Genomic DNA, 26,871 nt, shown 5'->3' with positions numbered 1-26,871 from the left:
TGTTTTGTTGTGGGGATAATTATGACATACTTGGTAAACCACTCTGAGTGGGCATTAAGTTGTCCTGAAGGGTGGTATATAAATCGAATGTTGCTGTTGCAAGATCAGAAGTCTTTGTGGAGGAGTCATTTTGCTCATACCCTCCCAGTACCTGTAGAAAAGAGCAAGAGTCCAGTTAGACTAACAACATTTGTGGTAGGGCATGAGTTTTCGTGAGCCACAGCTCACTTCTTCAGATACTGCGACTCACGAAAGCTCATACCCTACCACAAATATTGTTAGCCTTATAGGTGCTACTGGGCTCTTGCTCTTTTCTGCTGCTACAGACAGACTAATAGGGCTACTTATCTTGATCTACCTCCAGTACCTAATGCACTTGTGGAGTACTGTGCAATAGAGGTAGGAATAGGGCTGGAAATTTCTGTGGACTGGCAAATAGGTGTTGGGAAGGGTACTTCTCTGCTTTGGAGAGCTGCTGCCATATCGGGCTCGATGGACCAATGTCTTGATTTAGGATATGTTCCTTAGATATCGAGGAAGATGAAAACCTCGGTTCAAGGGGAGTGCTCATTTGTGGCCTTTAAGATCATTTATACTAGTTCATATCAAGCCTGAATTCTCCTTAGAAACTAAAATGACAAAACTGAGGCTATTGTACTTTGGTCACATCTTGAGAAGACAAGATTCTCTGGAAAAGTCAGTAATGCTCAGAAAAGTGGAAGGCAGTAGGAAAAGAGGAAGTCCTAAAATGAGATGGCTTGACTCAGTAAAAGAAGCCACGTCCTCCAGTTTGCAGGATCTAAGGAAGTCTGTTAATGAGAGGACGTTTTGGAGATTTTTCATTCGTAGGGTCGCCATAGGTCGGAGGCAACTTGATGTCATGTAACACACAATAACACAAAATCATTTAAGAAATATTGGTTCTAGCGTCATTGAAAGAAAAACAGATTTCTTTAAAAAAAAGTAAACATGGAACGATGAGGCATTGCTGCAAGGGCTTTTATTTATTTAGCACATTTTTATGCCACAAATATGTGCTGGTTTGGCTTCTGTATTTAAAGGGCGGGTGTATAAGCAGTCTTCATTTTATCTACTCAAAACTCTTGCAAGCACAAGGGCAGGCGAGAAGTGTTAGGGCATTGGTGCAAGCATTTCCCCAATGGTGCCAGCTGTGGTCACTCCCAAATAAGAACACTGCATGGTGCTTTTCTTTCCAAAGTGCTTTGCATACACCAGCTGTACGAGTAACAACAGACCCCCACAACTGGTTTTGGGAAAAAGCCTTGGAAGTAGGGGGTGTGTACCTGAAAAAAAATGGGTGGGAAAATGCTTCGTAACAACCCAAAACCTGAAGCAGCAAGCCACTTTGGATTCGGGTATTTAAATCGCTTCGGTATGCTCCGTAAAGATTTGGAGCATACCAAAGAGTGAAAGGAAGGTTTGTCCCAGCCCCCCAACCCCCACTTACCCCTCCATCCCCCCACCTTCCACCCCACTTACCTGACCAGGGAGGCAGCCAGGAAGACCAGCTGGGAGGTGGGGAAGGCCTGGAGGCGCAGCCTCTGCCGCTGCAGCGGCCAGCGTGAAGGCCCAGGTAAGTGGGGTGGTGGCCTGCTGGCCAGCGGGGAGATAGAAGAGCCCCTTAAACTTCAGCTGGCCCATTAGGGAGGATTCCCCATGGGTCAGCTGAAGCCTGGGAAGGGCCCCGAAGTGACCCGAATCACTTCGGGAAGCTTTGATTCAGGATTTCTGAATTGGGGCCAGCATGCTTCAGAAATCTCGAATCTTTACAGATCGGGTTCGATTTGGGCATTTTTTCCGAATCGGAAACCCGAAGGGCACACTTCTGCTTGGAAGTCCTCAGTCTTGCCTGCTCCCCCGCATCTTCCTTCCCTTGTATTCAGGTCCAAAACGGAAGACTTCCACTGTCTCAGCCTTCCTTCGTTTGTTTTGTACAGTTAATGCTTGCTGTTTGAGGACAGACACCCTTAGATCAGCAGTGGACATAAGCTGGTATGGCTGGTGTGTTTAGGCCTAGTGATTTCCTTTTGGAATTACAATGCCTACCTGTATAGTACGGAAACTGATTGAGAAAGCCGGAATGATAACAAGGGACAACTTGCTACAAGATAGACCCAAATGAAACACCATCAGAAGAACAGCAGTGGTCACATACAGCTATCAGCTCAAACCAGTTCAGCACATCATTAATAACCTGCAACCTCTAGTGGACAATGTTACCCCTTTCTCATAGGCACTGGGAGGCAAACTTTATGTATGTATGTATGTATGTATGTATGTATGTATGTATGTATGTATGTATGTATGTATGTATGTATGTATGTATGTATGTATGTATGTATGTATGTATGTACGTACGTATGTATGTATGTATGTATGTATGTATGTATGTATGTCATTTATAGTCAGCATTTCTCACTGAGACTCAAGACAGATTACACAGTATGAGATTGGTACAATCAGTATCAAGAATACTTCAATACAGTATCAAGGACATTTCCATAAACAATGCCATAGGGTAAATAGATACAAGCAGGGCTTTTTTCTGGGAAAAGAGGTGGTGGAACTCAGTGGGTTGCCAGCACAGGGGGCAACTCTTGGCAGGAGGTGGTGCCCCTGGTACCACATGTGCTTGCGTGCAAAGTGCGTGCATGCTCCCAGGACCAATGACGTCACTTTGGGTCAGCTGGAACAAGGGGGGGAGTTTTTAAAAGTTTAAATCACTCTTGGCGAAAATGGTCACATGGCTGGTGGCCCTGCCCCCTGATCTCCAGACAGAGGGGAGTTTAGATTTCCCTCCATGCTGCTAGAACGGTGCAGAGGGCAATCTAAACTCCCCTCTGTCTGGAGACGGTAAAGAAAGTCGACAGGAAGAAAATTGATTCATTTGAAATGTGGTGCTGGAGGAGAGTTTTGCGGATACCACGGACAGCCAAAAAGACAAATAAGTGGGCACTAGATCAAATCAAGCCTGAATTCTCCTTAGAAACTAAAATGACAAGACTAAGGCTATTGTACTTTGGTCACATCACGAGAAGACAAGATTCTCTGGAAAAGTCAACAAAGCTAGGAAAAGTGGAAGGCAGTAGGAAAAGAGGAAGACCTAAAACGAGATGGCTGGACTCAATAAAGGAAGCCACGTCCTCCAGTTTGCAGGATCTGAGCAAGTCTGTTAATGACAGGACACACAACTTAGCAATGCAGAAAAACATAGCAGTGATGAGTTGCGGTTGTCTCCCAAAAAAACTCATTGCAAAGCCGCTAGGGGGAGCACAGGCCTTTGCTATAGGAGTCCACCTTCCTTGCTCAGAAGTGAGGAAAACTTTGGAAGTAGATCAAATTGAACCGGGCTGAAGTGAGTCATTAGCTCTGTGGTGACAGCAGCAGCCGGGCGAAAGGAAAAGACCTGCAGCTGTGCGACACGGGTGCGATTTTGTGCAGACCAGACTAGCCGTTGACTTGGCTTGCTCTTAAGAGAAGACCTCTGCTGTAGCTAGGAGCAGCTTTGGAGGGGCAGAAAAAGGATTTTAATTCCAGAACAACAGAGTAGAGCCTGCAATCCCAAGAAAACTTTCCTGGGAGTAAGCCCCATTGAATAAGATGAGACTTGTTTCTGAGTAGATCTGCTTCGGATTGCTGCCTAAATCTCCTCTATCAGTGACCCAGTCCAGTTCAATTCTCCACCCTGCTGTGAAACCTTGAAAAAGTTTACATGTCTGATTGTGTGTAAGATGTAGTTTGGCCCTTATAGTCTCCCCTAGTCACACTGCTAGAGTTGCCAGCTCCAAGATGGAAAATACCTGCAGATTTTGGGAGTGGAGCCTTGGGATGGTGAGATTTAAGGGGGGGACCTCAGTGTGGTATAATACCATAGATCTACCCTCCAAAGCTGCCATTTTCTCCTGGGGATCTGATCTCTGTCTCCTGGAGATCAGTTGTCATTCCAGGAAATCTCCAACTACCACCTGGAGGTTGCCCCCCCCTATCTCACACTCAAGTAGCTATTCACATACTTTTCCTGTGTGTTAAACACATACGCTAAACGTGCATCATCACTTAGATCGAGCGGCCTGTTTACTTCTCCGCTGAGCAGCATGCAAATTGTGCTGACTCTAGGACTTGTGGGCTGAATGTTTTCTTTAAAAAAAATATAAGCAGTTGGAATGTTCATAAACATTCCATGACACCTCATCAGATATGCCAATGACCAGAGAGGTCTCACTTCAAGTAACCAAAGCTAGAGTTTTGCGGACAGCCAAAAGCTCGGGAGGTTTCAAAACTGCACCCAGCACTGACCTCAGTTTATTTGATTGCAAGGTTAGCTGGCAATAGTGCTTGTTATGACCTGTACTTCCTTTAGGGTGGATTTTGCTTTAATCTTTCCCTTCACACCCTCTGGGTAGTTAGCTGCCACCAGGAATATTAAATTCCAATAGATTTTATTTAAGTTTTCCCTTTGGTAACGTGTTTATGCGTCAGGCTCCTTCGTGGTTCTATGTGGCCCAGAGGATAGGAATGGGAGATAACAATGACTGCTACTCTGGGGTATAACAAAACTAAATAAAAGTTTATTTTTTAAAGAAGCGTATTGGTTACATAAAAGTCGTTCTTAGTTCTTCTAGTTGCTTCATCCAGACTCATTCACACAGATCTCTTGTAAGGCTTCACACACAGTTAACCTGTTTTCTTTTCACTCTCAATCCTTTCTCTCTCAGGCGCACCCACAGTTTGCCTGCTTCAAACAGAGTGAATATATAGTCTCCCAGACACACTCAGTTCAGGCTTCCCCTCAGGTTGCCTTTCCCTCCCAAATACATGGACACCCTCAGGCTGCACACGGCTCGCCTCTCCTGCCCTAACTGAACCTTTTTCTCTCCCTCAGTAACTGAAAACTGCCTTCACTCCGCCCACTCTCTGTCATCAACCAATCATATAATAACAACAACAGTAACAATTAGGGTTTCCAGCCTCCAGGGGTGGCAGCTGGAGATCTCCCGGAATTACAATTGATCTCCAGCCAACAGAGATCAGGTCCCCTGCAGAAATTGGTTGTTGGAGAGTGAACTCTGTGGCATTATAAGCAGCTGAGACCCCTCCCTTTCCCAAACCCCACCCTCTCTAGGCTCCACCCCCTCAAATCTCCAGGAATTTCCCAACCTGGAGATGGCACCCCTAGTAACAATAGCAGTGTGCTTATATACCGCCCTTCTGGACAGATTAGTGCCACACTCAGATTGGTGAACAAAGTCAGTGTCATTATTATCCCCACATTATTACCCTCCATGCTTAGTTCTTGTGGCCCCTTCTGACACGCCCAGGGTAATGCCGATCGCCACTTCGGGGTGTGGAAGCAATTCCCCCCAGGTCATTTTGGCTAGGGATCCTGACAGTGTTTTGCCATCTTCTGGGCACGGGCCCCCAAACTGTTTATACAACTTTTAAATCGATATTTATATATTTAAAGTGCAGATGTATGAAAGTATTGGGCGGATGAGGCTTTCAGATATTATTAATACTGGAGTTCAATTGGAATACCGTGCCTTTTCTTTGAAGTCAGTATCTGTTAAAATATGAAAGAGGATTGGTGAAATACAAAGATTGAAACGACTTCAGATACTTTTGCCTTGATGTCAGCTCCTTTTGTTTCAACCTGTAGAGAATGGACTTCCCTACTGGACTGTCATTAACAATGAGCGCTTTGGATATTTACCAGTTAGTCTGGAGAAATGTATGCATTTGTATTGCCGGAATTAGCCTATGTAGTTGAAATTTTGTATTTATTATACTCATTGTGAATCGGATATATATGGTTTACACTTTCGCACTGCTGCCCTTTAACTATATACGTATTGATTTAAAAGTTGTATAAACAGTTATTTTCATGGGGGTTTGTGGTCATAGCAGAACTGCTGTTCATACCGTGGGGTAGCCTCTTGTTTGTTTGTTCGTGGTCTTCTGGGCACAGAGCAGGGGTCACTGGGGGTGTAGGAGGGAGGTAGTTGTGAATTTCCTACATTGTGCAGGGGGTGGACTAGATGACCCTGGAGGTCCCTTCCAACCCTATGATTCTATGATTCTAATATAGCTGGGGCTGAAAGGAGTGGCTTACCCAAAGCCACCTGCAGAGTTCATGGCAGTAGTAAGAGTTGAACTAGCAAAGTGCTGATTCGTAACCCAGCCACTTAACCCCTGTGCTTCAGCAAACTGGCTTACCTTGTTCTCTTCTCCATTTTCCTCATTACAACAACCCTGTGAGGTAGGTTAGGATGAGAGTATGTGACTTGTCCAAGGTCACCCAGCAATATTCCATGGCAGAGTGGGGATTCAAACTTGGTGCTCCCAGACCGTAGCCCAGCACTCTAACCACTACACCATGCTGGGTCTCCCTGGTTAGATGTTGACCTGTGACTTGGGGAGGCCCGGGTTCCAATCCCCGTTCTACCATGGAGCCCACTAAGAGGCCATGGATATCCTTTCTCAGCTTGACTTACTGGGAAGGGTCAAAGCCTAGAGGAGGGCAGAAGATCAACTGGTGGAGAGAAAAGACCCGCTGAACCATTAGAAGCTCTCCCTCCCTTTGTTGTTGGTTGCTGTATTTTTTTCCCTTCTGTATTTTTAGCCATTTTGGGGTCCCCATTGGGAAGAGAAGCAGAATATAAATGTACTAAATATCACCTTTAAGACTAACTTTATTGTAGCATAAACTTTCGAGAGCCACGCTCTCTTCGTCAGATGCATGGAGGGTATGAAGAAATTAGCCAGATTTCTTTATACCCTCAGTTTCTTCATACCTTCCATGGTCTATTTTTTCATACCCTCCATGCATCTGACGAAGAGAGCTGTGGCTGTCGAAAGCTTATGCTGCAATAAAGTTGGTTAGTCTCACAGGTGCTACGGGACTCTTTACTATTTTGCACAGGGCTTTTTTTCAGCAGGAACGCGGGGGAATGGAGTTCCAGAACCTCTTGAAAATGGTCAGATGGCTGGTGGCCCCGCCCCCTGATCTCCAGACAGAGGGGAGCTTAGATTGACCTCCGCGCCGCTCAGCAATCTCAACTCCCCTCTGTCTGGAGATCAGGGGGCGGGGCCACCAGCCATGTGACCATTTCCTCCGAGGGCAACCCACTGAGTTCCACCACCTCTTTTCCCAGAAAAATAGTCCTGATTTTGCTACTACAGACTAACACGGCCAACTCCTCTGGATCTATGTACTAAATATGTAAGTGTGCGGTACATCTAATCAATCAATCAATCAATCAATCAATCAATCAATCAATCAATGAATTACCTTTATTGGCATTAGATGTGCGGTACATCTGATGGGCTTACCAGGCTGCCCTATGATGGGGTGGAGATGTGGCTTAATGTACGAGCATCTGTTTATTACTGTGTACTGTTATCTTTTAACTTATTGTATTATCCATATAATGTTGTGACCCGCCCTGAGCCCGCTTGTGGGGAGGGACGGGCAAAAAAATCTAATAAATTGATTAAATTGCAGAAAGTCCCGACTTCAATTTCCAGCTCTCAGTGAAAAAGATCTGATTATAGGTGATATGAAATTCTGGAGAGCCGCTGCCGGTCCGAACTTAATAGACTGGAGATCTGACTGAGCGGACAGCGGCCTTGTGTGCTCCTGTTTGTGCAGGCCCTGAGGCCGTTCTGATTCTTGTCCAAAGTGGAATTTCAGCAGAGCTCTTTTTGGTGTGCTTTGTTGGCCGTCTCCTTTCCACTGTCGGACAATGGAATTGCTTGTTCTCCTGCCCAGTTATTTCCGCTGCGCTTTGCAGGAAGACATGGTGAACCGCGTCCATTTCAAAGGGTACAAATGTCACTTCCTTTGTGGCATCACCGCACAGGTCGGAAGGGCCTGCAAGGGCATGGATAGTTCTCTGTGTCCTTCGTGCCTTTATTGGCTGTACTTGTGTTGGCCGGAGGTAGACAATGTTGACGCTCTTCGTACATGTCTGAGGGCATCTTGTAAGCTTCCTGCAAGGCAGGTGAAATGAACCAGGAGGGGACGGAAACATGCAGGCTGGGTTTCTAAACTTGCAGGGATCAGGTGGGGAAAGGCAACTTGGTCTGTCCTCAAGCAACTAGATGCTCAGATGGATGATCCAGGGCCAAGCCAGTGGATTTATAGGACCGGGCGGAACCTTATCGGACCACTGGGTCACCTGACCTTTGTTGAGTCGGTAACTGTAGTGCCACCCTCTGGTCATTTGTGGAAGTGTCGCCAAAGTAGCGCAGAGAAAGGGACCCCTGCCCAGTCCGTCGTTTAAGAACCAAATTAAAACTGTCTATCTGTTTTCAGGCTTTTCAGTCTCAAGAGGGTTAGAAATTTGCTGTCTCATTTTTTCCCCTGGCATTCTGTACCTTAAGAATGGTTTTGCCAGTTTAGACCCAAGTTCTTTTTCTCCAGTATTCAGGAGCCACTAGGAGCACCAACACAGGGCACGAAGAAGTTGGCATCTCCCCTTCACTTGCCTGCCCATCGGTATCTGGACTGCAGAACATGGAACATCCATTGAGCTGTGATGGCTCTCTTATTTCTTGCATTTATATCCTGCCTTTTTTCTATCATGAACTCAAAGCGGTGAATAATGGGTATCTGGGACGTCTCCCTTTCCAAGTGCCGATATGATCCAAACCTGCTTAGCATCAGTAAGGTTGCCACATCATGTGCCAACAGCCTTTGATACATCATTGTTGTATCAATGATTGTTGATACAACACAACTTGTTGGTGTTTAAAGCCCTTCACGGACTGGGACCTGCATACCTGAGGGACCGCCTCTTCCATTAAGTCCCCCGCAGGGCATTGCGCTCTGCAGACAAGCAACTCCTGGTGGTCCCCGACCCAAAGGACATCCGTCTGGCCTCAACCAGGGCCAGGGCTTTTTTTACCCTGGCCCCGGCCTGGTGGAACACTCTCCCGCTGGAGATCCGGGCCCTGCGGGACCTGTTACAGTTCCGCAGGGCCTGTAAAATGGAGATGTTCCGCTGGGCCGTTGGCTGAGTGCCAGAGGGTGTCCCCCTCCTTCCATCTAAGACCACCACTTTTTCTGGGGCTGCCCTCGGCCATCTACTATGCCCATATACGGACTCCCAAATACTTATTTAAATAGCCTGCACCTGGACTATTTTAATGACTTTTTAAAGATTATTATTGATTTTATGGTTTTGTGATTAATTCGCTGTGTTTTGTGAATGTTGTTAGCTGCCCTGAGCCTATTTGTGGTGAGGTCGGGGTATAAATCAAATCACATCACAAATCAATAAATAATAAATAATCCTTCCTCTCAACCACTGCAGCTAGTGGTCTTTGTGAATTCTATAGGTTAACTAGGACATACACTAAATTCTCTAATGTACACATTGTGGCCCAGTAGTGCCACAGATTCCTGGACACCTTTACACACATTGTGTGTGCACTCATGGGTGGGCACAATTTCATATCCATGGATAGCAACTTCATGGGTTAAGGGCTTGCTGTTCAGAAGACAATAGACACATTATACAGTAGCAGCTCGTTCTTCTGTGATTGGGAGCACATCCCTGCAGCGGGGAGAAAGGGAGAATCTTTTCTTCCCCTGATGTAGCCACAGTGCGTGCGGCCTGCAGAGATTAAGTTTTCAATGGACCAATTGTCAACTTCAGATAAAGGCCTCTCCTGACCCTGGTTGGCTGCAGCCAAGGGTCTCTCTGGACAATCTGGCCGTGAAACACAGGCATACAATATTTTCTTAGCAATGGAATGGAAGCAGAAAAGAAGCATATGAGAGGTGAAACTGTTGCCTGCCACCCCAGAGCGGAGCATGCTGCAGCGAGCCGCAAACTTAGCTGCAATTGGACTTTCCTGGCTCACAAAGCAGAGGACTTTCCTCTGCTCTGCCCAGAACTGCAGTACTTCATGGATGCTGACGAAAAAGCCGATTTGCAAGGAAACTAATTTGTCACCATGTTTCCAGATGCCATTAGTCTGAACGAGGGATGGACAAATCCATGCAGCACTGAAATTATTCCGGGTCCAGGGCTCTGATTTTGGAGCTTAAGCATTCCAGATGTCCCTGGTGGAGGCCAAGCTGAAAGGATTGAGCGGGAGTTAAAGAATGAGTTGGATGTTCCAGCTGTGGTGGTGGACCGACAATGCGTTCTGGTAATTCGGGGGATTGCACAATTTATTAAAAATGGGAAGGTGGATATTGTTGCCTTGATAATGGACAATTGTTAGGCGTTTAATATATTTTAGCATCAGATGATTTGGGGAAGTCCTAGATTGTAGTTTTCAGCTGCTAAAAGATTTGCCGAATGGAATCTAAGTAGGAGGGAGGTTTTGACCCAACAGTTTCACCTCTCATATGCTTCTTTTCTGCTTCCATTCCATTGCTGGCACGGCTGTGGTTGATAGTAGATACTACAAAGGTCAAGTTAAAAACCTTTAAAATATATTCAAAATACGTGTTTATTATATATTGCAAACAGTACTCAAAAACATAGGGTCTGAATAGCAGGCTACACACATAGGCTTAAAATAGATATACTCCAAATACAGTTGATGGAACTGTCCAATGGCCAACACTAAACCAAACCACATGCGTTTCAGCTCCAGCGCCTCCCTCAATGGCCCGTCATACAATTTTTGTAATAAGCCAGCAAACCCACACATCCAGAAACCATTATGTAAAAAATGCTCCTGCTCTTATCCCTTATAATGTGTGGTATGATACAGAGTATTGCAGCAGGCCGTGGATAACTTCACATGCTAACTGCACTCAGGGTCTCTCTATATGAGACATCTTACTCGAGAATGCTCAAGTGTAGAGAGAGATGCAACGTTAGCCGGGAAGTGAAGTTTAAAAAGATGGAGCTGAAGGCTTTGTCATTTTCACCTCTCTATAGAGCAGGCAAAGATCACTCCTCAGAGGGTTTGTTAATTTCTTCTTCACCTCCCGGAAGGCTCTGTCAGTTTCAGGAAGGTGATGAAATTAACAAACCCTCTGAGGAGCCATCTTTGCCTGCTCTGTAGAGAGGTGAAATTGGCAGAGCCTTCAGTTCTTTTTTAAACTACGCTTCCTCGCTAACATTGCGTCTCCCTACACTTGAGCATTTTTGTGTAAGACGTCTTGTGTAGAGAGATTCTCACACAGAGCTCTTCATTTGGTGTTACACTCTGGTGCTTGGTTTCCAATGACACCTTTTCACTTATGACTGGTCACTCTTGACCCCCATCTTGTCTGGTTTGATCCGAAGGTCACCAAGCAGGTTCACTGCTGCCCTTTCTTCTTCTTATATCTTGTAGGGTTTTCTTTGACCCGACAATATACAAAGCAAGTAGAAACCAAGAAGAGATCCTTTCGCTTGAAGTTTCTTTCCTGTTCCAGGATTTTGCCTTTCAGGCTTGGCAGTTAACAGGGGAACGGGCCCTGTTGTCAAAGGATGTTTATGTGAGAAGGATTGGTCACATTGAAATGGAACGGCTTCCCTCGAGTGCGTAGAATCAGGCAAGGTTTGGGCTGGGGCAGACTGAGGAATGTGGAGAGAGGCATTTCCAGAAAGGGGGGAAAAAAACCTCACATTGTTCAGGCTTTTGATGAGGGGAGATCTCTGCCCTGTGAGCCAAAACAAATATTTGGAGTGCAGGCCGAGGCTGTTCCAAGGAGGGGTTGCAGGATGCAGGCGGGTGCTCCCGTTGTGGTGTGAGGGGGTTCTGGATTCATTCAGCCATCAGGAATGCGTGCAGAGATCGCACCCAGCCTCTGCTCATGGGTGGGGAGGGTCATTTTGCACAATGCAAAGCTCTGCATTTCGCTCCAGAAAGGGAGGGAATCACCTCACAGTCTTCTTTCTGTGCGAGAGATTCATATCTCTGATTCTGTCTGCTGCTTTGACTGTGAGGGACTTCCTTTATAAGATCCCCGGGGATCGGCGTTATCTGCTTTACGAGCCAAAAGATTCCAGGGTTCGAAAACCTGGAATGATGGAGGTTTGGGTTGCCAGCTCCAGATTAGGAAATCCCTGGAGATTTGAGGAGTGGATCCTGGGGAGGGCATGGTTTGGGAAGGTGAGGGACCTCAGTGGGATAAAATGCTGTAGAATCCACCTTCCAAAACAGCCATTGTCTCCAGGGTATCTGAACTCTGTCACTTGGAGATCAGTAGTAATTCTGAGAGATCTCCAACCACCAGTTTATGAAGAGAGGGAGGAAGACAATATATGCTTTTGCATATATATATTGCATATATATTGTGTTCCTCTCTTCACAAACTGGTCTCCTGCAATTCTGTGCATCTGATTATCTTGTTTCTAGAGTTGGAAGGGGTCTTAGATGCCCTCTAGTCCCACCTCCTGCTCACAGCAGAATATCCCTAGAGCCTCCTAGACAGATGAATGTCCAGCACCCACCTGAAGACCGCTAGTGAGGGAGAGTCCACCACCCCTTAGGTAATTTTTTCCATTGAATGGCTCATACTGTTTGGAAGGTTTCCCAAACATTCAGCGGAAATGTACTTTCTTGTAACTGAAGCCCATTTGATCTAATCTTGCTCTGTGGAGCAGCAGAGAAGAAGTCCCCGCCCTGTTCTATGTGAAAGTCCTTCATGTGTGTGAGGAACGCCGTCATGTCTCTCGTCAGCTTCTCCTCTCCTGGCTAACTGGATCCAGTTCCTTCAACTTTTATTTGTGGGACAGGCCTCCATACTTCTGTCCGTCTTCACAGTCCTCGTCTAAGCCAGGGTCTACTAAAGGTCCTCTGTTTTATCGGTCCAGAACTATGGATAGTTGTTGTTTTTTCAGGACCTCGAAGCTGGCTGGCATGTACAGTTCAACTTTTGCCCATGTGGAATGGGTGTTGTGGGGTCCTACTTTGTTTCCAAAACTTGTTTGGTGCAGAAATGACCCTGGTATACTCAGGAGTAATGATTCTGCTCTCATGTTGTCTTATATTCTGGAGGGAGGAGGGATGGCCTCCAATCTCCATCTTGAACAACAATAATGGTTGCAATTTCTGAAGCATACCTACATGGGCGTAAATCCCTTTCAAATCAATGAGATTCCGTCCCTAGTACGGGCGCTTAGGATTAATCCTATTTGCTCTTCTGCTGTTAGTTACTGTTTTTATGTGACTGCAAACTTCTCTTTTGATTTCCTATCTGCATCTGTTTTTCTGCTCTGGCAGCTAATGTTTATTGACCTCATCTATCTAGTCTCCTTCATACATATGAACATAAGAGCAGCTGTGCTGGATCAGACCGAATTCCAGCTATTCGAACATCCTGTTTCACACAGTAACCAAGCAGATGTCCCTGCAAGCCCCACTAGCAAGACATGGAGGCCCAAAACTCACCCTGTTGTTGCTCCCACCCTCCAGAACTCGTATTCAAGGGTACACTTCCTCTGAACATGAAGGCTCTATTTCATCATTATGGTTGATAGCTGTTGAGGGACCGGACCTCCCGGAATTTGTCTCATCCTCTTTTGAAGCCTTTATCACATCCTACAGGAGTGAATTTCACAAGGTAATCCCTATAGTAAGTGTTACTAGAGAGAGCTGTGGGGTTGCACCGGAGAGAAGGATTCCTGAAACCGTCACGAATCAGCCTCAATGCTGACCCATGCCAATGTTTTTCTCACATTCTGTTTCTCACATTCTGTTGTTGTTGCTTGGATTGGCTCGGCTTCCCTTATGCTTTAACTTGGAGAGTTGCAAAAATTAATTGCAGGATTGGTGCATTTACAGGGTGTTTGTTGTTGTGGGGATAATAATGACATACTTTGTAAACTGCTCCGAGTGGATGTTAAGTCATCTTGAAGGGTGGTATATAAATCAAATGTTATTATTATCAGGGCTTTTTTTCAGCTGGAACGCAGTGGAACGGAGTTCCGGAACCTCTTGAAAATGGTCACATGGCTGGTGGCCCCGCCCCCTGATCTCCAGACAGGGAGATTGCATCTCAACTCCCCTCTGTCTGGAGATCAGGGGGTGGGGCCACCAGCCATGTGACCATTTCCTCCGAGGGCAACCTACTGAGTTCCACCACCTCTTTTCCCAGAAAAAAAGCCCTGATTATTATGATATTATTATTGTCAGCTCTTGGTGTTTTTTCCAGCACAAATCAGACCAGTGGTCCATCTAGCCCGGCACCCTGTCTCTCACACAGTGGCCAACTGGTTACTCTGGAGGGTCATCAAATGGGGCATAGAGGCTGAGCTTCTTCCCGATGTTGCCTCTTGACACTGATAGTCAGAGATCTATTGCCTCAGAATGTGGATCCAGATGAGTTAGCCATGTTAGTCTGTAGTTCCAAAATAGTAAAAAGTCCAGTAGCACCTTTTAGACTAACTTATTGTAGCATAACCTTTCGAGAACCACAGCTCTCTTCATCAGATGCAGAGAGCTGTAGTTCTTGGAAGCTTATGCTACAATAAAGTTGGTTAATCTTAAAAGGTGCTACTGGATTTTTTGCTATGCTGAATGTGGAGGTTTCTTTTAGTCACCGTGGTAGTAGCACTGATAGGTGTGTCCTCTGTGAATCTGTCTCATCCAGTTTTAAAACCATCTATGCCTGTGGCATCATTGGCAGATAGGTGCTACTGCATCTGACGAAGAGAGCTGTGATTCTCAAAAGCTTATGCTACAGTAAAGTTGGTTAGTCTTAAAGGTGCTACTGGACTCTTTTTTATTTTGCACAAACAAAATGCATGTAATTTGGAAGCCCGGGGGGGAAAAGTCAGATGCAGAGAATTTTCAAAGTATCCCTAAGAGAGCTAGTTTGGTGTAGTGGTTAGGAGTGGCAGGACTCTAATCTGGAGAGCCAGGTTTGTTTCCCCACTCGTCCGCTTGAAGCCAGCTGGGTGACCTTGGGTCAATCACAGCTCTCTCAGAGCTCTCTCAGCCTCACCTACCTCACAGAGTGATTCTCATGAGGATAATAATAACACACTTTGTAAACCGCTCTGAGTGGGCGTTAAGTTTTCCTGAAGGGCGGTATATAAATTGAATTTTGTTGTTATATTAATCTATCTCCATATCATCTAGTCTACCTAGTACATTTTGATCCTTCCTCCAGAAAGCCAAGGGCAGCCTATCGGGTTCTCTATTTTGTCCTCACAACAACCCTGAGAGGTAGGTTAAGCTGAGAGAGAATGATGGTCCCAAGATCACCCAGGGAGCTTCATGACAGGACGGGGATTCGAATCCAGGTTTCCCTGATCCTAGTCTGACGTTTTAACCACAACACCCCACAAGTTCTCAGGTTGTAGTTCTCTAGAGCCTCAGGTAGAACACTTTCCTTCCATGCTATCTGAGGTCCCTTAAAACAGAGATTGAAGGGAAACCCTTGTGGGAATACATGCTCTCCCGCTGAGTGACGGCTCGTCACCAGGATGCACGAACATGTTATTCTCGCCCTTGGCAGAAGCCATGCCTTTCTGTTCTAATGGCCCATTGGCAATGGCCAAGAACTGAACTTCCCACTGCCGGTGGAAAATTAAAGGAGGTTTGAAACAGCCGTATCGTTGCCCGTAGGAAAGGAGCGATCATTTCCTGCTCTCCTTCCATCAAATTAAGATCCGAATGGCCAAGGACTTCCAAAGCAAAATGCCTTGCCTTTGACTCATTACTCAGGGACCTCAGCTACACCTAGTTCCACCTATTGAAATGCAGGCCGATTTCCCCGTTTCACAGGAACTGACCCCGTCCATTGTTGGAGGAAGTTATGATGACATACAAGGATTATTACCTATTCTTTGTTTCCAGTGACTTTCGAAAAACTTATTTATTTATTTTTGCTGAGGCAGGAATTGCGGTAGGCCTGGACCAGCCCTGGGGAAATGGTGGGGAGAACTTAGCAAAAGAACTTAGGGGTTATTTCGGGGTGGAGGAAGAGTAGCCCGTTTACTGCTAGTGATGGCTTATAATTGCACACAGTCTGTGTTCATCTTTCTGCTCTGTGTGTGTAGGGGAGGTCCTTCTTTGCTCCTTGCAAGACAGTCCAGCTGCAGAAAGGCTATCTTTTTTAAGAAACTGAAAGCTTTATTACCGGTGGTCCATCGCTGGTCAAACAGGTTCAGCAGGTTTTTTTGAAGCACTCCCAAAACTTTTAATGTTTATTTCCAAGGAGTGATTGCATGGACAGTGTAAGAATACCTGCAATGATTTATTTAGCTATTTGTACCTCGTAGTTCACTCTGACCTGGATAGCCCAGGCAAGCCCGATCTCATCAGATCTGGGAAGTTAAGCAGGGTCAGCGGTTAGTAATTGGTTGGGAGACCTCCAGCAAAGACCAGGGTTGCAGAGGCAGGCAGTGGCAAACCACCTCTGTTCATCTCTTGCCTTGAAAACCCCATCAGGGGTTGCCATAAGTCAGCTATGACTTGACAGCATTTTCTACCACCCACGTCACAGTTCAGGCCCAAGGTAGCTTACAACATTGGTCTCCCCCCCCTCTTTGTTTTATCCTTACAATAACCCTGTGAGGTAAGTTCGGTTGAGACATGGTGGCCCAGGTGAGGACTGTGGCAGACTGCAGATTCGAACCCAGGTCTTCCAGATATCCTAGTCTAACATGCTAACTGCTGCACCACCGAAAGACACCTCTCTGGTACCATCTTCGACTCTGCCAACTAACAGATGCTTTATGGAAGCACCCTTGGCTTGTTTTGTCTGTTCTCCTTTTGTGTTTGTTGCTACAATTTGGCAGTTGTCCGTGTTCCAGGCACTGGTACTCACAACTAACTCCACTCCAGCATGCTCCTCCTAAGTCATCTCCCATGATCCAGCATATCTATAATAATAATAATAATAATAATAACAACAACAACAACAACAACAACAACAACAACAATAATAATAATAATAATAATGTCTAATTGCAATGCTCTGATTCTGCAAGGAGGCTTATAATGAAGACAGGCAGGTAATTTGGAGAAGGACTCACTAACATCCTCTGGACAGGTTTTTCGGAACTGGGGATTAACCAATCACTTAACACAGACGTACGCTGTCCATGCAATTGCCCCTTGGAAATAAACATTCAAAAAATCCTGCTGAACCTGTTCGACCAGAAGTGGACCATTGTTAATAAAGCTTTCAGTCTCTTAAAAAGGACAGCCTTTCTGCAGCTGGACTGTCTTGCGGGGAGCAAAGAAGGACCTCCCCTACACAGGCAAAGCAGAAAGATGAACACAGACTGTGTGCAATTATAAGCCATCACTAGCGGTAATGTTAAGCACATGAGGCTGACGTACTGAGACCTTGAGTCAGTCTAGCCAAGTTGGGTCTGCTCTGACTGGCAGGTGCTCTCTGAGGTCTTGGACAGAATGCCAACCTGGGTTCTCATTAACTGAAGATGTCAGGACATTCTTCTCGTAAAGGGTACGCTCTACTACATTCCTTGGAGGGAAGATTTCCCAGGCTGGCCCGTGATCCTGGCTGCTTCTACTTTCTTCTGTAGCGTCTGGTTTGTTTCACTTGTGTGAGCAGCCTGCCACCATTTGCTCCGGGCAAGCTTTCTGTCCTGTGTCAGCTCTACGTATGATGTACTTTGGCTTGAGCAGGCTGATCTTTGCAGGGAGTGGTGCTGTAGGCTGGACTTGATAGTCCCACCCAAATCAGGGATTCCTTACGAGTTCACAATAGTAGAATCCAATAGCACCTTTAAGACTAACCAACTTTATTGTAGCATAAGCTTTTGAGGCTGCTCTCTTCGTCACATGCATGGAGGGTATGAAGAAACTGGCCAGAGATATATAGGTGGGGAGGGGAGGGGGGAGAGGGTGCCGGGAGTGAGGGCCATGTAAATGCAAAGCAGTTGCCAAAGTGATGAAAGAGGTGGAGTGCGCAATCCAGGCTGAGCGTGACCCCTTCCCTCCGTTGCTGAATCTGAATGGAATGCCTGAAGGCAGTTACTTCTGGTAATGAGATAACCATCCAGAGTCTCTATTCAATCCAAGTCTGACTGAGTCAAATTTACATACGAATTTCAATTCAGCAGCTTCCCGTTGGAGTTTTTGAAATGTTTCTCTTGAACTATGGGAACCTTTAAGTCCTTGATGGAATTACAATTTTGCAACTACACACGAACACAGCTAACTCCTCTGGATCTTAAGAGTTCACATTTCACAACATTGAAAACATAGAGCTGGAAGGGACCCCCCCAAGCGTCATCTAGTCCACCCCCTGTACAATGCAGGAAATACACAGCTACCCCCCCCTCACCTCCCTCAGTGACCCTTGCTCTATGCCCAGAGGAAGGTAAAAAAACCCTCCAGGATCCCTGGCCAATCTGGCCTGGAGGAAAATTCCTTCCTGACCCCAAAGTGGCAATCGGCATTACCCTGAGCATATAAGAAAAGGCCACGAGAGCCAAGCACTGGTTCCTCTTTCATGTTCTCCTTCTCCCGATCTGCGTACATTCATATTGAGTCATAGAATCATCATTGCTGTCAAATGGCCATCTAGCCTCTGCTTAAATACGTCCAAAGGAGGAGAGCCCACCACCTCCCGAGGAAGCCTGTTCCACCGAGGGACCGCTCTAACTGTCAGGAAGTTCTTCCTAATGTTTAGCCGAATATTCTTTTGCTTTTATTTTAACCTGTTGTTTCTGGTCCGACCCTCTGGGGCAACAGAGAACAACTCTGCTCCATCTTCTATGTCACAGCCCTTCAAATACTTCAAGAGAGCTAACGTATGGCCTGTCACCGGGAGCAAGCTCGTTTTCTGTCCCAGACTATCATGGAACGAAGAGCTCTGAAAGGGAACGTGGCTCCTTATTTTCATGTAACACAAGCGTGGTTACATTTGGGAGTCCGACCGAATCTCCTTTGGCTGACTCCGACGCTCCCCGAATCTTCGTGCTTTGATCCTGGAGCAATAGGCGCTCCAGGGCTTTTCCTGATGTAAGACCCATTTCATTAAATCCACTGTGGATAATGACTTTGACAAGGTCAGAGGCCAAATCTGACATGAGGCTTCCGAGACAAAAATCCATTCTCTGCTGGTTGCTTGATCTTTTATTGACAGCCAAGTGCTGCAAGATGTAGAATGGGAACAGCATCCAAAAGGAACAGCCTTATATGCCCAACCCTAAACGGTACAAAGGCTTTTAATCTCCAGCCTATTTTTGTGGGGTGTAGCCAGAGCCAAGCTACAAGTGACGCCTGACACAGGTTGGACATTTGTCAGCTTCCCTCAAGTTTTGATGGGAAATGTAGGCGTCCTGGTCTTGCAGCTTGGCTCTCCGTTTAATTGAAGTTTACAGAAACCCACACACACAGAGCGGAGGGGAAGGGGGGCGGCCGGCGGGAACCCGACGCCTGCAATCCCCTCCCAACCGCATGTTCTCCCTCCCATAGACTGCTGCTCTGTAAACTTCAATTAAATGGAGAGCCAAGCTGCAAGACCAGGATGCCTACATTTCCCATCACAACTTGAGGGAAGCTGACAAGTGTCCAGCCTGTGTCAGGCGTCACTTGTAGCTTGGCTCTCAGAAAGCAGAGGGGAGAAGAGTTGCACATTCCATTTGGTCCTCAGAGAGCGCTCAGCAGAGGCTGTGGTGGGTTGGGGAGTTGGTAGATACTACCGCAGTGTATTAGGTGGTCATGCCCAGATACTAGCAAAGTCCAGCCTGCCACAGTTGGAAATTGAGAAGTGCCCAGTGCAAAGGAAGATACAAGCTGGTACCCAGATTGGGGGGGCAACCTGGAAACGTAGAGAGGTAGCCCCAAAGCGATCACGTGTTCGAGTGGAGTACAAGTGGAGTGCAAGCGAACAGGGAGGAATACACGTGAGTCTGTTCACTTGCCGTTCAAGTGTAATTCGTCACTTGTAGCTTGGCCCTATATCACATGGGGAACCCGCCAGGAGGGCACTGGTACTGAAGACCTGGAAATGCCTGTGCCTGTGCCGGCATGGTTCAGCCGGCCTCAGTGAAAGAGAGGATTTCGAAGAGGATGGTGTGTGTGATAGAACTACAGGAATGTCGAGGGGAGGGGGCTGGCCTGATCCCTCCCTTCCTCCCTCCATTCATAGATGCTCATTCATGAAAAATAAACTCCTGTCATCGAGGAAGGAAAAGCCAGCCATGAATTGGGTACAGATTTCATTTCCGTGCAGAAGCCAATGACCCGCTGCTGGGTAGAGTTTGGGGTTTTAGTCTTTGTTTTGACAGCTGCTCCGTCTTTTCTCTTCTTTTTTCTTCTGGTGGCGTTTCAGACCTCATTTTCTGCCTGAGGCTGCATCCATGGCTGTTTTGCGGTTTCTCGGCTCCCAAACTGGAGTGGTCTTTTTTGGAGTATTTACACAAGGTTGTCATTTATTTGTACAACCTTCTGACTTTTGCTAACTTTGCTGTGATTTCCCCCCGCCCCCCGCCAAACCTACAGAAAAGATTGTAATTAAAGTGGGTTTGTGTGCCAGGTGGATGGGAAGGCACGGACTTTCAAACCTCACCAAAGTTGCAAACCTGCAAGGGGAACCGAGAGTTCTCCTGCTATTAAAACTGATCTCCAGATTAGAGAAACCTCTTGGAGGAAATGGCAGGTTTGGTGGATGGACTCTGGCATCACCATAGGGCTGCCAGCTCTAGGTTGGGAATTTCCTGGAGATTTTGGGATGGAGCCTGGAGAAGACGGGGTGCAGGGAAGAGAGGGACCTCAGCAGGGTATAATGCATGGATTCTGTCCTCCAAAGGTGCCATTTTCTGGAGATCAATTGTAATTCAGGGAGATCTCCACCCACCACTTGGAAGCTGGTAACCCTACATATCTGCTGAACTCCCTCCCCAAACTCTGCCCTCTCTAGGCACCCCCTCCCCCAAATATCCAGGAATTTCCCAAGCTGTAGTTAGTAACCCTAAACCTGCCTACATCAGTACACCTTTATAGCCATCATCTCTGACAGTCACCATCTCCCCTCCCTCTGTGCCATTAGCGTGCCTTGAAAAAACATAGTTGTCATAACACTATAGTGATATAGGATCCACTCATTCCTATTTTTAAAAGCCAAAGAAAAATTCTCCAGTTGTAGTAGGGGTTAACAGTGTGCTACTTGGTATAACAAGGGAGTACCTTAAAAAAATTAAAACACTCTCCCCATGTAGACAATTTCATGCAAGAAGAAAGCCAGCACATTATGTGGTTCTTGCTTAGCCATCTCCCTGCAATGTTTGTTTTCTACTTGCAAGGAGTTTTTTTAAATGCCAGGGGAGGACTCTGAAATGTTCTTTTCCTCTACCTGCAGTTACAAGTTGTTCAGTTCTATTGTATTGCGCTGCAGGGCAGATTCATGCAACGTTGATATAGCATTGGAACGTTAAAGGGGAGTAACGAGAATCTCTTGGGACAGCAGGGAATGCTAGTGAAGCAGGTACTTCTGAAAGCAAGTTGTAGAGGAGGCTACATCACCTTGTGTACAGTCTAGAGTAGCCAGCCAACTGGAAACAAAAGCCTGGCTGGGTTGCCATCCCAAGTAAAGAAATCTCTACATGAGATGCCTCGTCATGTGTTCGTCATGAGTAGGGAGACCCAATGTTAGCCAGGAAGGGTAGTTTAAAAAGACAGAGTTGGCGTAGATCGCTCCTCAGAGGGTTTGTTAATTTCATCTTTGCCTCCCTGAAGGCTCTGTCAAATTCACCTCTCCAGTCTAAAACTGGGTGGGATGGCTGGGCTGGAGCTGCCTTCCAGAGCCGGGTTTGGACCTGGAGAGGTTATAATGGGCTGAAGTTTCTCTTCTGGCATTTCACAGCTCCACTGTATAGCAAAGCCTTTGCCCTGCCGCCAGCTCTGTCTTTTTAAACTACCCTTCCCGGCTAACATTGCATCTCCCGACACGTGTTTTTCACATGTCAGATATCTTGTGTAGAGAGACTCTTAAGTTAGCTGGTCTCAAACTTCAGCCACTCAGGGGCTGCTATTTTGAGTTATTTTCCATGGAACTCCAAGGCCACCTCCTCCCCCACAAAGTGTGTGCCATGAGCCACATATGAGCCACGAGGCTTCTATCCTTATGTATCCTTAAAGCAATACAGAGAGAACCAGATCAGCTGTACTTTAAAAATAAGAGCCAGACTAGACGTTACGGCATCCACAGGTCTGAACTGTGACCACTAATGGCATTTTAGAACTGAACTCAGACGTTTAAAAATGTATGGGGGCCTGCACTGCAGGGGGACCAGGTTATCTTGCCCCCCACCACACACCTGTGCCTTTTCAAGTGCTGAAAAAGGTCAGATGGGTGGATACCGTAATATCTGGTTTGGCCCTCGGTCTGAGTAAAATGTTTCTATGTAGGCTACACAGTTAAGTCTCGGAGGGCATCTGACTCCCTCAGTAGGGCCACAACTTCAAAAGTCCTGAGCCGAGTTCTAATTCATCTCACTCGTTCATTAGAAGGGATTTTCCATTGGAAACAGCAAGACATGATTTGTTGAAATTTTTTTTTTGCTGTATACTAGCTGAATGGAGCGAAGCAGGGCCTGGAAGAACTTGGAGAGCGTTCTAAGGACAAAATTCGAGTCCAGTTGGTCTAGAGACCAACAGAATTTTCAGGGGTATAAGCTTTAGGGAGTCCAAGCTTACTGCTTGTATCTGACGAAGGAAGCTTTGACTCTTGAAAGTTCATCCCCTGGAAATCTAGTTGGTCTTTAAGGTGCTACTGGACCCGAATCTTGCTCTTCTACTACAGACCCACATGGCTACTCACCTGAAACTACAGCTCACTTTTAAAAAAATTACTTCCCAGTTAATGAAGGAGGCATCTTTTTGTATGATCACCTTTTTCATTTGTCGATGGATCTAACATACTTGCAATGCAATCCAAAACAGAGAGGTGTATCTCTTATTAGGATTGCGCTGTAACCGATAGAGGCGGTTAACAGAAAAGCAAGGAGACAACGCTGAGTTTTTCCAGCTGGTGTTTTCTTCTTTAAAGGATGCCTGAATTGATTTTTTGACCCTACGCTCCACCCCAGATCTCCCCCCAAAACCTACACTCCCCCTCCTTCTCAGCACCAGGTACCTGAGCTATCTTTTTTTTCAATTCGGCAATCTTAACTGAAATTCCCATTTTTAAAAATTGCTGTAGCCTACAATAGGGTGGTGCATATTTTTTTTTCCAGTTCAAGTGTGAAAATACTAAAGGCCAACATTGTCTGGCATGCATCGCTGGAAACCTGCCTCCTTCCTTGCTCCTGGGAATCGGTACCCCACCATCCCACCCCCTAACACGTGTGCAGCCAACCCTTCCGGCTTTAAGGCTGCTCGGAGACATCTATGTAAACACCTCCAGGAAACCCGCTGCCACATTTCCCCGGCATCCCGCTCTCCTGGACATCAGCCTTGCCAGCCAGCTGTTTGAACCAATGATCTGAACCTCGGGAGAATTTTCCGTCTCTCTCCCCAGAACTGATAGTGCTACCCATTCACAGGAGAAGGTATCGTACCAAAAAACATGCATCGGAGCTGGAAATGGAAGCATCTTCTTTCCTGCAGGGCAGAAATGTAGACTCACTTTTTGAAAACTCAAGCCTCTAGGGAGGATAATATTTTTAAAAAGCATTGTCACAAAGTTTTAATTTTCAGTGCTTTAATAATGATGATGATCATAATAATAGCGCTTATAAACAGCTCTTCTAGACAGATTAGCACCCCACTCAGAGCTGTGAACAAAGTCAGTGCTATTATTATCCTCGCAATACAGCTGGGGAGCTGGGGCTGAGAGGAGTGGCTGACCCAAGGAACCTATTAAGCTCATGGCAGGAGTGGGAGTCGAACCAGCAGAGTACAGATTCACAGCCCAACCACTTAATCACTATGTTACAGAAGCTTTAAAATCTGAACTTTAAGTTTTTAATTTTAAAGGATTGCACATGTGCACAGCTGTATGGGCATGTATCTTTTTGTGCATCCATTTATCTAATTTAATATATTTATATGTGATAGATATAATAAGGATATTTGTATAGTTTTTATTGTGTTGTGACTGTACCTTTGTGATTCTGCATGTTATTGTACACGAACAGCAATGTAGTGGTTAGTGTGGGTCTAGGATCTGGGAGATGCGGGTTCGAATCTCCGCTCTGCCATGGAAGCTTACTGGGTAATCTTCGATCAGTCACACTTCACAGGGCTGTTGTAAGAATAACGTGGAAAAGAGAAGAAAAATGTAAACCTCATTGAGTCCCCGCTGAGGGGGAAAGCAGGGTATTCATGAAGTAAATAAAAATATATAATATTTGTATGTATGTACATATTTATCTCTACATAATTATAATTATACTTTATTGTAGCATAAGCTTTCAAGAACCACAGCTCTCTTTGTCAGATGCATCTGACAAGGAGAGCTGTGGTTCTCAAAAGCTTATGCTACAATAAAGTTGGTTAGACTGAAAGGTGCTACTGGACTCCTTACTATTTTGCAACTACAGACTAACACGGCTAACTCCTCTGGATCTATAATTATACTGATATACCTAAATCCTGAGAGTGCCAGACAAATGTGAGAGAGATTTGGTGAGTTAACAGGTCATCATCAAACAACAGACGGTGAAATGTAAAAACAGTGAAATATTTCATTCTGAGGGAATATGAGGCTCCCGAAATTTCAGAGTTGATTTTTGTTGTTGTTGATTTTCAATAAACTTCTCATTAACTGCATTGAATGCAAACCTAGGAGAAGACATTCCCCCCCCAAACCAGGGCTTTGCTTTTCAGCATTTGATAGATTTTGTGGTTTCAAAACTTTTCACCAGAATCCACATTTGAAAGGGGTTCAGTGCTGCTTGAGTATGAAGGCATATGATATCCAGTTTCCCCAAGTCTGGGGTGATTCACCTTCAGAAAGCTCAAACATTAAAGAAGTCTCTCTAAAGGAAGGAAAGAAAGACCCTTTGTGTGTGCGTAAAGTCATTCAGCTGTCCTGCTGTTTGGATCTCCCAAATGTGTCATTGCGTCAGAGCCAAGAAAATGCTTTAAGTAATATTTTATACAGTGAAGGATAGCAAGTTTTGGTGTTAGACAGGTCTCTTCTTCAAACAACAACGACATTTCTGGCACAAAACTGAGCAATATCTAAACTTCCTGCCTAACCTTGCCAGTGCTATTGGTTTTATATAAAGCATCTTTTTAACTCCTGAGTGATATTGGGGGGGGGGGGTTGGAGAATGAGGAGCTTTACCTCTTGAGATGCATTGTGTTGCAGTCTCTGGAAAGAATTGGCCTCTTGCACAAAGACATGGGTAAGTGGGGGGCTTTGTGCATCTTCCTAACAGGGATGTCTTTTGGTTGAAACTTCTCTCTCTTTTTCTGTCTGGTTTGGGGTGTTTTATTGCTAGAGCTTCTAATTATAACGTTTCTGCTGCTGGTTAAGGGAGCCCTAAGAAACGTTCACACAACAAAACACGGCCTGCATCCTGCCGGATAGCTCTATTTAGAGATTTGGCAAAGGAATGCTTTCAAATGAAAGCATTCCTTTGATGAGATGAGATGCAGGAGTCCCATGAACGATTTCCTGACATTAAAAAGCAAACACAACTGAGATACAGCGGAGATCCATAATCAATCACTAGCTAAAGGCCAGCCACTGAAAGTTGACAGAAAAATCCCAGAGCGATTTTGTACTAGTTGCAATTGCAAACGGTGGCAGCCCTCCCTGGACCAATTGGCAGGTTGTGTGAGTTCCAGAGTTCATGCTGGAAAAAGCTTAAGTGAGAGGGAGGAATGTTTATGTCTCTTCTGCTCATGCCAGTCTAAATGTGTGACTGCGTGGCAGCCCTGGGTAGCAAAGGTTGGCATGCAAATGTGTCATAGATTTGGTCTGGCGCCACGAAGCAAACGCATGGCACCATCTCTGCCCACCACGTGGGTCGCTGGTGCAGGGATGGGCTTTGGGGCAGTAAGCCATGTGTCAATCATCCTATGGGCAAATCTAGGCTACAAACACGTTGGTTTTTATACCACTTCTTAATAATCTTGATTCCGCCCCCACAAAGGACCTACTTGCGGAGAATCCACTGCTAAGGAATTCCCCCCTTGCAGAAATCTCCCTGTTTTTAGACACTGTCACAGAAATAAAATAAGCATCGGGATTATAGTATGTTTAAGGAGGGATATGGGAACAGAAGCCAGATTGCCACGTCCAGTAGCTAGTGGTTTCTTGACGGGTTTTCAGCCATGGTCCAGGAATTATTTGTGGTCTAACAAGGATTGGAAGAGACAACTTAACATGTGGTGTCTGTTACTGAAGCATATATCTACAGTCTCTAATCAGCTGCTCTGCAACCTGGAGAAACAGAGAATGGTAGGAAGTACGGTTGCCAACCTTCTGGAGTTCTCCTGCAATTACAACTGATTGAGAGGCAGTTTGGTGTAGTGGTTAAGAGCATGGGACTCTAATCTGGAGAACCGGGTTTGATTCCCCACTCCTCCGCTTGAAGCCAGCTGGGTGACCTTGGCTCAGTCACTTAAGAGCGGCAGGACTCTAATCTGGAGAGCCGTGTTTGATTCCCCACTCCTCCACTTGAAGCCAGCTAGGTGACCTTGGGTCAGTCACTTAAGAGCGGCAGGACTCTAATCTGGAGAGCCGGGTTTGATTCCCCACTCCTCCACTTGAAGCCAGCTAGGTGACCTTGGGTCAGTCACTTAAGAGTGGCAGGACTCTAATCTGGAGAACCGGGTTTGATTCCTTACTCCTCCGCTTGAAGCCAGCTGGGTGACCTTGGGTCAGTCACAGCTCTCTCAGAGCTCTCTCAGCCCCACCTACCTCACAGGGTGTTTTGTTGTAGGGATAATAATGGCATAGTTTGTAAACCGCTCTGAGTGGGCATTAAGTTGTCTTGAAGGGTGGTATATAAATCA

At 45.9% G+C, this 26,871-nt stretch overlaps 1 protein-coding gene across 1 annotated transcript in view; it reads left to right on the top strand.

The window, feature by feature from the left end:
* Positions 1 to 23,394: 23,394 nt before the first annotated feature.
* GJC2 (gap junction protein gamma 2) overlaps positions 23,395 to 26,871 on the top strand; it is a 33,616-nt gene continuing 30,139 nt past the window's right edge. Inside the window, exon 1 of the mRNA XM_054991887.1 lies at positions 23,395 to 23,450. The gene's annotated coding sequence lies outside the window, so the exon portion shown is untranslated. The remainder of the gene's footprint in view (positions 23,451 to 26,871) is intronic.

Source organism: Eublepharis macularius, chromosome 11 (assembly GCF_028583425.1).
Source record: "Eublepharis macularius isolate TG4126 chromosome 11, MPM_Emac_v1.0, whole genome shotgun sequence".
NCBI classification, from domain to species: Eukaryota; Metazoa; Chordata; class Lepidosauria; order Squamata; family Eublepharidae; genus Eublepharis; species Eublepharis macularius.
The sequence above is the reverse complement of the archived record's forward strand: the minus strand, read 5'-3'. Positions and strand labels throughout refer to the sequence as shown.